Source organism: Podarcis filfolensis, assembly GCF_964270895.1.
Source record: "Podarcis filfolensis genome assembly, chromosome: 5".
In the NCBI taxonomy this organism is placed as follows: domain Eukaryota; kingdom Metazoa; phylum Chordata; class Lepidosauria; order Squamata; family Lacertidae; genus Podarcis; species Podarcis filfolensis.
The window spans coordinates 77,386,210-77,398,093 of record NC_139608.1 but is presented as its reverse complement, the minus strand read 5'-3'; positions in this window follow the sequence as shown (position 1 = coordinate 77,398,093).

The window sequence follows — 11,884 nt, the reverse complement described above, 5'->3', positions numbered from 1 at the left end:
AATCTGCAGCGCCATCTGGTGTCACAGTGTTAGAATACATAAGCAATGATTATGCCTATGCCTGTTCTAGATAATGTTTCATTGATAACTCCTATTGTATAGCAGCTTTTTACAGTGACATTGCTGCAAATGTTAATTTCCTGCCCCCACAGAACGTAAATAAATTGGTTGCTGCAGGATGCTGCTAGGTTATCTGTTGGGAGAAGCCCAGAGTGGCTGGGGAAACCCAGCCAGATATGCGGGGTATAAATAATAAATTATTATTATTATTATTGTATAGTGCGTGAATGAAGAGTTCACTTTTCTGCTCGTCTCTGCATCGCGAATTCCGACCTGCATCTGAACCTGCCTCAACATGTAGTCATGCTCATATGCAGTTGAGATATATAAGCAATGTGTATCATAACAGGATCAAGAGGGATAAAGTATTAAATGGCTGGAGAGAAACCTTAGGGGGGGGGGAAATGCTTTTGTATTTTTAGATTGTGCGTGTCTTCTTCTTCTTCTTCTTCTTCTTCTTCTTCTTCTTCTTTAAAAGCCTCATTTAAGCAAATGCTTAGTTAGATGTTCTTTATTGGCGAGGGAAGCCGAAATCTGGGGAAGTTGGCTGCATTGCAAGAGTTGGTTGATGTCCAGTCGGTTTAGGGTCAGAGAACCAGATGGGGATTGAAAGGAAGCAGCTGCAGGAAGAAACCTCGGGGGCTTAATATAACCATCTTCTCCAGATCAGAGCAACGCAGATTCCTCCCCCCAGCCAACCCCCTCGCATGCACGCACATTGCTAGCATATGTTCTCGAACGCTGACCAAGCACTAACATGAAAGTGGGCAGAACATCTTGAGTGTACGCAAAGGGAAAGGCAGTCGTCGGGCTGCTGAGTTAAGAGTTCATATCAGTTTTAACCTGTGAAGTCCAAGACGGCTTCTCTTTCCGTCAAGTGCATTGCTGAGCTAAACACTTCTCTGCGATTGTGCTGAAAGTGGAAAACCTGCCAAGGTTGAGAGTGTATACAGATTTAATCCTAATTAATTTATGGCATGTCTCAAGTCCCCCCCCCTTCCCACCCCCCTTAATCATAGCTTCCAGTCTCAGAACAGTCAATTATTTCTGTTTACATTGTACTTTTTTTACAGCAATAGCCAGCGATTAAACGGTGTGTGTTTGTTCGTGTGCAGGGGGGCGGCGGAGGGAGTTGAATACTGTGATTTATACTAGATCTAAATTAAACACCTGGAAATATCTTTGCGTGGACAGGCGGAGTCCCCAGATCCCGCGCAGTCCCCCCATCATGTGGAATAACGACTCAAGACAACGTGCTATGGGATTAAATTGGCCACAACTTTATTAAATTTCAAATGTGGGTAGACCTTGGCTCAGGCATTGGGCGTTCTCCCTCCCTAGTCCCCCGCCGGGGACCTAGGGAGCATCAGGGTTATCCAGTGTGTGTGTGGGGGATGGGCCGGCTCTGGAGAACATATGTTCAAGCAGAGATAGCCGCCCCCGTAACGCCGCCACCGCAGGGGAGAGCAATGACGACCTTTCGGCGTACGGTCAAAGCCTCCCTTCAGAAAACCCCTTTAACGGGGAACCCTGGTATCGCCGCCGCAAAGAGGAAGATGGACAAAAGGATTCCGCCCAAGGCCTGATACCGCCAAAGTTGTGACGTTTTGCTACGGGAAAGGCAAAACCTGCCAATGCAGGGAAATTCCTTTCCAGCCCTTTAACAGCGACCTTAACGTAGCAGCATCCGCATACCTGTGAAGAAAAGTTAACCTGCAAAACCTGTGAAGAAAAGTTAACCTGCAAAATAAGACATTAACTGAGGGTGGGTAGGGTGGGAGAAGCTCTGGAGCCAAGTGAGGATTCCCAGGTAAGATCCTCCCTCTATTGTGTGGGCAGGTAATCCCTCCCCTACCTGGCCTGGTCTCCTTGGCAACGCTTCCCCCAGGTGGGATTGGACAACTGACGGAGGTAGGCGGAGACCTCCAGGTATCCCACCTGAGGGAAGGCAAAGCCAAGCCTATGCTGTTGGAGCCGCTCCAGATCTAGGGGCTGCACGCATCCACGCAAAGGGCGCCCCCCCCCGTTTTAAGCGGGGAGCGGTCATTCTTAACAAATATCAGTTTCAGGTCAGAACTTAGCTTTATGGGAGAAACACAGGGTTTGCAATCCTTAACCCTGTCTTCTCCACCGTTCTGATCCCCCCCCCCTGCAGATGCTCCCCAAAACATTAAATTATTTCCTTTCCTTAAAAAAAAAAAAAACAACACTCCTCTCAGGCTCTGGAACTGAAAGTTCAGGCAACTCAAGGATTAAGAACCAACCCCGCACTACCCATTGACCCTCTGCCACAAGTGCAGCAATCATTTCCTGCACTAGATGTATCCAAGAGAATGAATTGGGAACACACACAAATAAAGTTTGTTTTGACCTGTTACTTGATTGAATATATTCAACTTAGAACTTTGAACATTTGGGGAAAGATACTGCATGGTGAATAACAAGAACAGCAACAACAACAACAACAACAATAACGGTAATGATTTTTATTTATACCTCGCCCATCTGGCTGGGTTTCCCAGCCACTCTGGGTGGCTCGCAACAGAATATTGTTATTATTATTAATAATAAAAGCAATAAAAGATCAAACATTTAAAACTTCCCTAAACAGGGCTGCCTTCAAATGTCCTCTAAAAGTCAGATAGCTGTTTATTTCTTTGACATCTGATGGGAGGGCATTCCACAGGGCGGGCGCCACCACCAAGAAGGCCCTCTGCCTGGTTCCCTGTAACTTCACATCCAGCAATGAGGGAACCACCAGAAGGCCCTTGGAGGTGGACCTCAGTGTCTGGGCTGAATGATGGGGGTAGAGACGTTCCTTCAGGTATACTGGGCTGAGGCCAATTACAGCTTTAAAGGTCAGGACCAACACTTAGAAATGTACTGGGAGCTAGTGAAGATCCCTTAGGACCAGTGTTATATGGTCCTGGCAGCCACTCCCATTCACCAGTCTAGCTGCCACATTCTGGATCAGATGTCTTCTAAACATTTATTCCTTTGGCATCTGATGGGAGGGCATTCCACAGAGTGGGCACCACTACCGAGAAGGCCCTCTGCCTGGTTCCCCGTAACCTCTCTTCTCACAGTGAGGGAACCACCAGAAGGCCCTCAGAGCTGGACCTCAGTGTCCGGGCAGAACAATGGGAGTGGAGACGCTCCTTCAGGTATATTGGGCTGAGGCCGTTTAGGGCTTTAAAGGTCAGCACCAACACTTTGAATTGTGCTCAGAAACGTATTGGGAGCTATTGTGTGTCTTTCAGGACCGGTGTTATGTGGAATCTGATTCATCTGCAAGATGATGTGCCTGAAGTCAAGCGATTTAAGTAACTATGTAGTTTTGCAAATAATTTTTTAGATGGCTGAAAATGGAAGGGATATTTTTGGGGAAGGCATTGTCGAACAGGGTTTTCAAAGCAGAGAATGAGTAGGGTGAGGTTTTTGGTTTGTTTGCTCAGCCTCATTTTTACAGGCACATCATCCAGAAGTGGTGGGGAACATCAAGCGAAGAGGCCAAATGTGCCCCCCGGCCTCTCTAACTTCCCCTTGGGAGTCTTGGCCATGCCCCCTACTGGCCCTAGTTTTCAACCTCATGGAGTGTTCTTGCCTTGGATAATGCACCCTGAGCACAGTCCAAAGGAGAGTTCAGCATACTAAAGCCATTGGCTATGATCTTCCAATGTGCACTTTGGTTTGTTTCGGATTGTGGCCCCTCTTTCTACACTGTGACCAACTTTTCCTCCTTTCTAATGCTGGAAATGTAACAGTATCCATTGGTGCGGAGGCCAAGGAAATTTTTTTCTTTTCATTCATTTGAAAAGGAAATAAAGCAATATTTAAGAGGAGCATAATCTCTGCATGAAAACGTTGCACGAACAACGCTTCTTCATTTTCAAGCTGTGAGCCTGAAGCTCTGTGTTCATTCTCTCTTATTTCCAATCAATGGCATCACCTAAGAAAGCTTATCGTGTACATCAAGGAAGATAGCACAATTGTCTTCAAATATCTGTAATGGCCACATATCAGCCCTATTCTTCTTCACTTATTGCTGTGTTGATGTGATTTGTTGATCAATGTTTCCAAGGAAACTTAATCCAATATCAGATGCAGCTGAATTAAATAAGATTGAGGGAGCACATTTGGGGAGAATGGTGCAGTCGCTTCCATTCTCAAAAATTTAAACATATGAAGGCAAGTTAAGACCAATTTTCTTTTATTGTTTGCAGGTCTCATGTTATTGTGGGGTTCATATTTGTGGGATTAAATGCACTTTGATGATTTTTTAGAGTAAGGAACTGTACTGCAACATTTCAAGAAGTGGGAAAAACAAAGCATAACTGCATTCAGATCTGCACATTCATGCAGGTGGTGCAAATCAGGTCATGTTGCCTCAGAATATTGAATTATTCACACATCCCTAAATATGCCTCTATATTATAAGCACACCATACATAGATCCTGCTCTGATTACATCCAGATTTAGCTTGAATGTTACTGTTATCATATAAATTCAAGGTAAGTGCACAAAATGAGGAGATGTTGGTAATGGCGTTCTATTAGTGAATCCACCATCTACCAGCATCTTAAAAAGCAGAGACATCACCTTGCCAACAAAGGTCCGTATAGTTAAAGCTATGGTTTTCCCAGTAGTGATGCATGGAAGTGAGAGCTGGACCATAAAGAAGGCTGATTGCTGAAGAATTGATTCTTTTGAATTATGGTGCTGGAGGAGACTCTTGAGAGTCCCATGGACTGCAAGAAGATCATACCTATCCATTCTTCAGGAAATCAGCCCTGAGTGCTCACTGGAAGGACAGATCATGAAGCTGAGGCTCCAATACTTTGGCCACCTCATGAGAAGAGAAGACTCCCTGGAAAAGACCCTGATGGAGACTTCCGGGTTGGTGCCACTGTTTAATGGCGGATTCCCTCCGAGCTCCGGAGGGAATCGGCTCCGTAGTGTCTGGGTCTGGCCGCTGCGGCGAAGCGGGGACCCTTAAAATCACAGGCGCGGATGCCTGTGAACACAGAGACTCGGCGGGCACCATTTGCGCCCCCCCAATCCGCGACGGAGCCTTTTTAAAGGATTCGGAACGGAGGCAGGGTAAGGCGTGGTGCTGAGAGTACTCCCTCGTCTACGGAGTGAAGCCGCAAGCCATTGACAGAGAGCGCCAACTTCTTCTAAGAGTGATTGGATCCTAAAACATCAACCCGTGAGTAATACGGAGATTGGAACTTTAAAAAATTTCTTATCTTGGATTTGGAACGAGCGGGAAGGGGCTAAAAAGGAAGTCCAACCCCCCCTCTTTGTAAACAACTTAAAGCAAAGGACTGGGCAGCTAAGGTCGAGAGAATCTGTTTCTTGCTTTTTTTTTAACAAAAGATCCTGACCTCACGGTTTGGACATTATAAGAAGATATTCTGGAGGATAAAAAGAATTTTGGGAGCTGAAACTACACCCCCCCCTAGACCCGGGAACGTCCGATGAGAAAGCCTGTTGCATGGAAGATTTTGACAGCTGTCAAGTGAGCTGCTAGTCAGCTAGTTGTCAGCTGGAAAAAGAGAACATTGTTTCTGCTGTTTTTGCTGGTTTATTCGGGATAACTTGTTGAAAATAAGGTTGATACAAAATAACTGGACTTTTGGTTTTTGAGCTGAAAGGAAGATCAAGGAATTAAATCCCCCTAGAGGGGTAACAAGGATACTACATTACAAAAATGGCTGGAGTGTCTAAATTCCAAGCAGAATTGGACAGAGCACTGGTTCTCTTGGGAAACTTACAAGATGAGTACGATGCTTTGTCTACAGAGGTATCGCTATTACACTGGACAGTAAACAACAGCTTGGAGTCTGATAAGGATTTGAAACAGGAAGCCTATTCAACTGAACAAATAAATGAAACCGAAAGCGTAGACACGATGGAGCAATATGTTCTTTTTGAAGAAAACGAAGAAGGAGATGGAGGTTTGCAGGAGTCAAAGGAGAGCTACAATATGAGGCCTGACATGATGATAAAAAAGGACAATAAAAACTGGATGCGGAAAGCCTGGTTTGATTGGGAATTTGGAAAATGGAGAGATCCTCTTTTGAGGAGATCTGAAGACCTGAGGATTATAAATTTGTTGAAGGTGGAAGCTGGAGCTGTGGGGACATTTGGATTTGAAAGAAATTTGAAACAAGAGTTGGAATACCCCATAGGCTTTGCTTTTGCTTTTAAGTATGGAGGACTGGCTAGAAGCAACACCGATTCTGTTGGGCCGGAGCCCCTCCGAGACCTGGGGCTTAACATCAAGGTCTATCAAAGAGACCGGCAGAAAGGAACTGAGAGAGACATAAGGGCCTCGGACCTGAGATCTCCAGGCTAAATAAATAATATAAAGACTGATGGATATTGGTTGGGGACTGGAACCGGGAGAAGGGTGGGTGGAGGTTGGGAATCCAAAGGGTACATAAGGATAATTTGCATTGCTTTGTTTGTTTTATATTTTGTTAGTGGTAAGGAAATTGGGTAAACCGTGGAAGGGAAATTTTGGTCGACCTTAGGAAAAAGGTTTAAGAATAAATTAATGAGGTATAAGTATTGATGTGTAATTTTAATAAGGTGAAATTGGTTTTTTTTTTCTTTTTTTAAATTAAGTGAAAATAAGGCTGTTAAAAATAAATGGAGGAAATGGAAAAAAGAAGTAAAGTAAAATAACAGTATGTTAGAATAAATGTTTAAGTTAAGGTGAAGAAATAAGTTAAGGACTTGCTGAATTGACAATTTAAATTGGAATACAAGAAGGGGAGGTGTGAGGAGGTCTGAGAAACAAGGTTGAGGAAAATAAGTATCAGAAACTGTATGTGTTTTTTCTATTTTTCTGTTTAGTTTCGAATATGCTTTTTTGTGTTGTTTTTATTTTGTTTATTTTTTTGTTTTTGTTTGTTGTGTGTTTTGTGAAAATACCAATAAATATTTAATAAAAAAAAAAAAAGGAAAAGACCCTGATGTTGGGAAAGATGGAGGGCACAAGGAGAAGGGGATGACAGAGGACAAGATGGTTGGACAGTGTTCCCGAAGCTACCAGCATGAGTTTGACCAAACTGCGGGAGGCAGTGGAAGACAGGAGTGCCTGGCGTGCTCTGGTCCATGGGGTCACGAAGAGTCAGACACGACTAAACGACTAAACAACAACAACAACACCATATATTTAGGGAAGTTCTTGGTTCAATATGCATTTGGACACCTCTTAAGATATTGTGACCAAATTTTGCATGATTCCTGACATCAAGAAATAGGTTTTTATCTAGGTTTGAATACAATTGGATGCAGTCTTGAATAAACATGGCAGACAGAACCTTTCAGAACTGCACTGATTTTAAGCACTGATTTCAAAACTTCTCTGATTCTTTGGTTTCTTAGAATTCCTGAGCAGTGTTAAGTACAAGGCTGCCCTCGTGTGTAGTAAATGTAAGTTGATATACCACTGAATGTGAACATTCTCCAAAGTTTTGGCTGTAGAGAGTGAAATGTACAAAAGTCCCCTGAAAAATGTCCTCTGGTTTCTTCTGGTTGTCTCAAAATCCCTCAGATGATTTGCCTGAGATGGAACCCTCAATTTGCTTCAACGTTTGCTTTAGGTAAAAAGTTGATGGCGACTGCCTCGAGAACCTGGTTCACACATTCATGTTCTGCACTTGGATCATTACAGGTGTAATGCCCATCCAGGCAGAACTTTAATTCCTCATTGCAAAAGCAATACTTTTCGGCGGTGGGTGGGATGCTTGTGGCCTTCCATAAATTGGTCGGCTACTGTTTCCATAATCCCCTACCATTAGCCATGCTGGTCAGAGCTGATAGAAGTTGGAGTCCAACAATATTTGGAAGGTTGCGGGTTCCCAAACCTTGGTATAAGTTCTCACATTCAGCTATCCATCATTAAATATATACAGTAGTCGAGCGAACTTCATGCTTGTGGAAATAAGACCTGCATTTGAGTGTAAACAGGATTGTCAACAGCCTTTGCATTTTTGACCCTCACTGTTAACATACGTAACACACAAATATCCAGTGCTATTTTTCTGGAAAAAGAGGTGCTGGAACTCACCATGAATCTCCCTTGTTCTCTTATAATGGCAATGGTGCCCATCTGAGAGGTGATGGAACTGAGTTCCGGCTGAAAAAAAAGCCCTGCAAATACTATCCCTCAAAGTGCATTAAAACATGTGGCAATATGTTATTTCTGTGTGACTCACAGGGCTGGCTACCTGTCATGGAAATTTCCTGAAAATGGCTGCAAACTACAATGCAGTTGGAAAACATATATTCACTGAAGCTTTGGGGTTTTGTTTTGTTTTTGTTTTTGCTAAGTAATATCTATTTCTCAGCCATTTCTCCTAGATTGTGTTTATATTGGACAATTACTCCCCCCTCCCCTTTGCTGGACATGGACCTATAGTTAAAATCTAACTTTGCTTCAGGACATATATTTTTTCTATTAGCTAAAAAAGCATCCAGCAAACGAGCAAATATATTCTTGCAAGATGTGAGGGGAAATAATACAGAAATCATATTGAGCTATTGATGTTACTCTGGTGGAAGTTAAGGTGATTATAGGCCCCCAGGACATGTTTAAGACCAGGGTAATCCATGCGAATATTGTTTTCAACAAAGCAATAGGCACTGGGCAGAATGGAATCATCTGCTTTTGCCTTAGGACTGACTAAGCAAAATTGGAATTGTTTTCCTCCAGTTTTCTTAAAAATCTATTCTGCTAATGTCCGCTTGGATCTGTGTTTTGGAAGCGTTCATTAGAGCCAACTTATTCAGAATAATTAGGACTCTACTATTTCAGACTACAGTGGGCGACTGTATTTTTAATACTCCCCCTTTTAAAAATCCACCTTGTTTCACCTGGGAACCCAGTCCATTGGGAAAAGAAGTAGAAAGGAATCTTTTCATCCATGTAGAAGCAAGTTTTCCTCCAGATGTGCATTTTAACATGCAATTCGCCCACGTCAAAGTTCATGTGAAACAATCTCAAAGAGAGCTCCTTCAAGGCCTGGGTCTGGTATGGGTGGGAGAACCTCCTGGAAAACTCACGTGTGTGCCAACTTGGATGTCATGATGGAAGGAAGCTTGAATATAAATTTAAGGAAATAAATACTTATAGAATAGAATCATGTATTTGGAGCCTTGAAACTGATAGGCATTCCTCCTGTTTTTGTTTTGTGCTATGCATGCAGCAGTGAAGTGCTTCACAGGTATGATGTCATTGATTGGTTTGTTTGCTGCCTGTATATGATATTCTGGTTTTTTAATCTTTGGTGTATTTTTATATTAGGTGTAAGCCTCCCAGAGTATCTGGGGAAACCCAGCCAGATGGGTGGGATATAAGTAATAAATGTTGTTGTTGTTGTTGTTGTTGTTGTTGTCTATTCATAAACATTCTGGCTACTAAGATGGCAAAAATGTCAGAATGGTGGGGTCCACTTTTTTGTGAGAGAATGAAAAGTTGCTATTCCAGCTGGTATTTAAACCTCACACAGGCCTTAAATGCAGAAATAGATTTCTGTAGCAGGAAAAGTTCAGATCCTTGACAAGATAGCATTTCAGAATACTGCAGATGATGACCGTGTCAATTTTTATGGGTCGGTGGCCTTGTTTTTTTGCATTACTTGTGTTAAATTGTTGCCTTTTTTAAAATGTGCATTTTTTTTGTTAAGTCACCTTGAATCTCTTTTTGTTGAAAAATGGTGTCTGAGAAATGTAAATAATAATAATAATCATTGCCTGTGTTTGCCATTTTTCTCAATTCATGTCATAGTTACCTCAAGCAACGCTGTCAATAAGGTGATGCATGCTCCCCAATTAGAAATATTGAATAATGAGAATGCCAGCAACATTGAGTCGTTTAGTTCAAGCATGCAAATCTATTTATTGAACAGTTTCAGATTTCAAGTCATTTTAAGGCACTTTGTCTGGGGTAAAAATGCAAGATGGCTTCAAGGTAGCTTCAGGACATAGAATTGTAGAGTTGGGACCCCGAGGGCTATCTAGTTTCAAAATGGGAAAGTATAGCTATTAATAAAGTCTGATTAAAGATTCAGAAGGGGATAAAACTGGAATCAAGTTGCTATGGGCAGAGTTGTTTACAGTTTCAATAGGTCAGATATGTGTGATTGTGCAACTTCATATTTGCAGTCACTGAGAGCCCATGTGGTCAGCATAAGAGCAGGGAGACCAGAATTTGCCCCTAAAGCTTCCTGGATTATTGACATCTCTCCTGAGCTCTTTAGAAAAGGAGCAGCTAACCTGTGGCTGGCTCTCCAAACTTTCTTAGACAACTACTTCCATCATCCTTTAATATGAGCCACGCTGGCTGGGGTTGATGAGGAGTCTTAATGACTGAAGGACCACTTCTTTAAAGAACATGATTCGTTTTCTTCTCTTCTTTGGCAATCACTCATAGCCAAGTAAGATTGTCTTGCATGAACACGGTGAGTCTGTAAGTGACTGTGGAGGCCAATTCTGGATCCACACGTCCTTCCACAGTGGGGACATAGGTTTCCGAGTGGGAATTGATCATGGTGAGGGCTTGCCAAGCATGCCTTCCTCTTAGCATGTTTCTCTCTTTTGTCCTGAGTTTGAGTGTCTTCAAAGCCCATGACACCTTTGGAAAAGGCTGTTCTCCAACTAGAGCGCTCACAGGCCAGTGTTTCCCAGTTGTTGGTGTTTATACTACATTATTACACTTTCCATTTTAAAGTTCAGAATAGAGCAGTTGCTTTGGAAGACGATAATCAGACATCTGCACAACATGACCAGTCCAACGAAGTTGATGCTGTAGAATCATCGCTTTGACACTGGTGATTTTTGCTTCTTCCAGTACACTGGCATTAGTTCACCTGTCTTACCAAGTGATGTGCTTATGAAAGAATATGCAACACACACATGAGAAACATCTGCAAAGCTAGAGGATGTGGTGTCATGTCCACCAAGCAGGTCTTTCATATGACTCAGTCTATTCGTCCACATACTCCTGTATTGTCTTATTCTGAATGGCACCGGGTAGATTTTCCGGAAGTTAAGTCAAACCCTTTCCCAATACTAAAACATTTAAACTGATATGCCGAAGACCATAGTTGTGTCTGAAGCATTCAAGCTACATCCCACAAGGACCAGTCCCTTTTCTCACTGGGGTCCAGGGCTGGGTCTAGAAGCCCAGCAAACACATGCTCTCTGCCCCATTTTTGTTGAGGAGAAGACTGAAAGACCTGTCCCTGCCCAAGTACCAGCATTTTGCTATTTCAACAATTTACAGATCCTTCTACCAGATCCTACAACAACTTTCCTTGTTTTCTATGTCAACTGACACAATTCATTATGGTCAGAGGGGAAACAATCTGATTTTTGCTTCCTTCATTCCATGGAACTCAATTACCATGATGGAAGTAATAATGGGTAGGTTACCATAATTTGCTGCAAGGAAAGACAAGCCATCATCCAAGTATAACAATGGGAGCATACAATTGCTTTGCCATTGCGTGACCAGGCATGACAGCCCCAGTTCCCAGGGATCACAAGAAAAGGAATAAGGACACAGAAAATGTTATGGAATTAAAATTAGGCCACAACTTTATTAAACTTTATTAAACTTCCGAATGTAGGAAGATTTGGCTTAGGCCTTGGGCATGTATCCCTGCCAGCCCCCCCAGCTGGGGGAACTGGGGCACAGCAGGGTAATTGGGATATTGCCTGATGTAAGTGTAGGCAGACAGCCGAGCCCATATCCCCTTTCAGTGTATGACCAGTGACACCCATTATATAACCCCTTTAAGAGGGGAC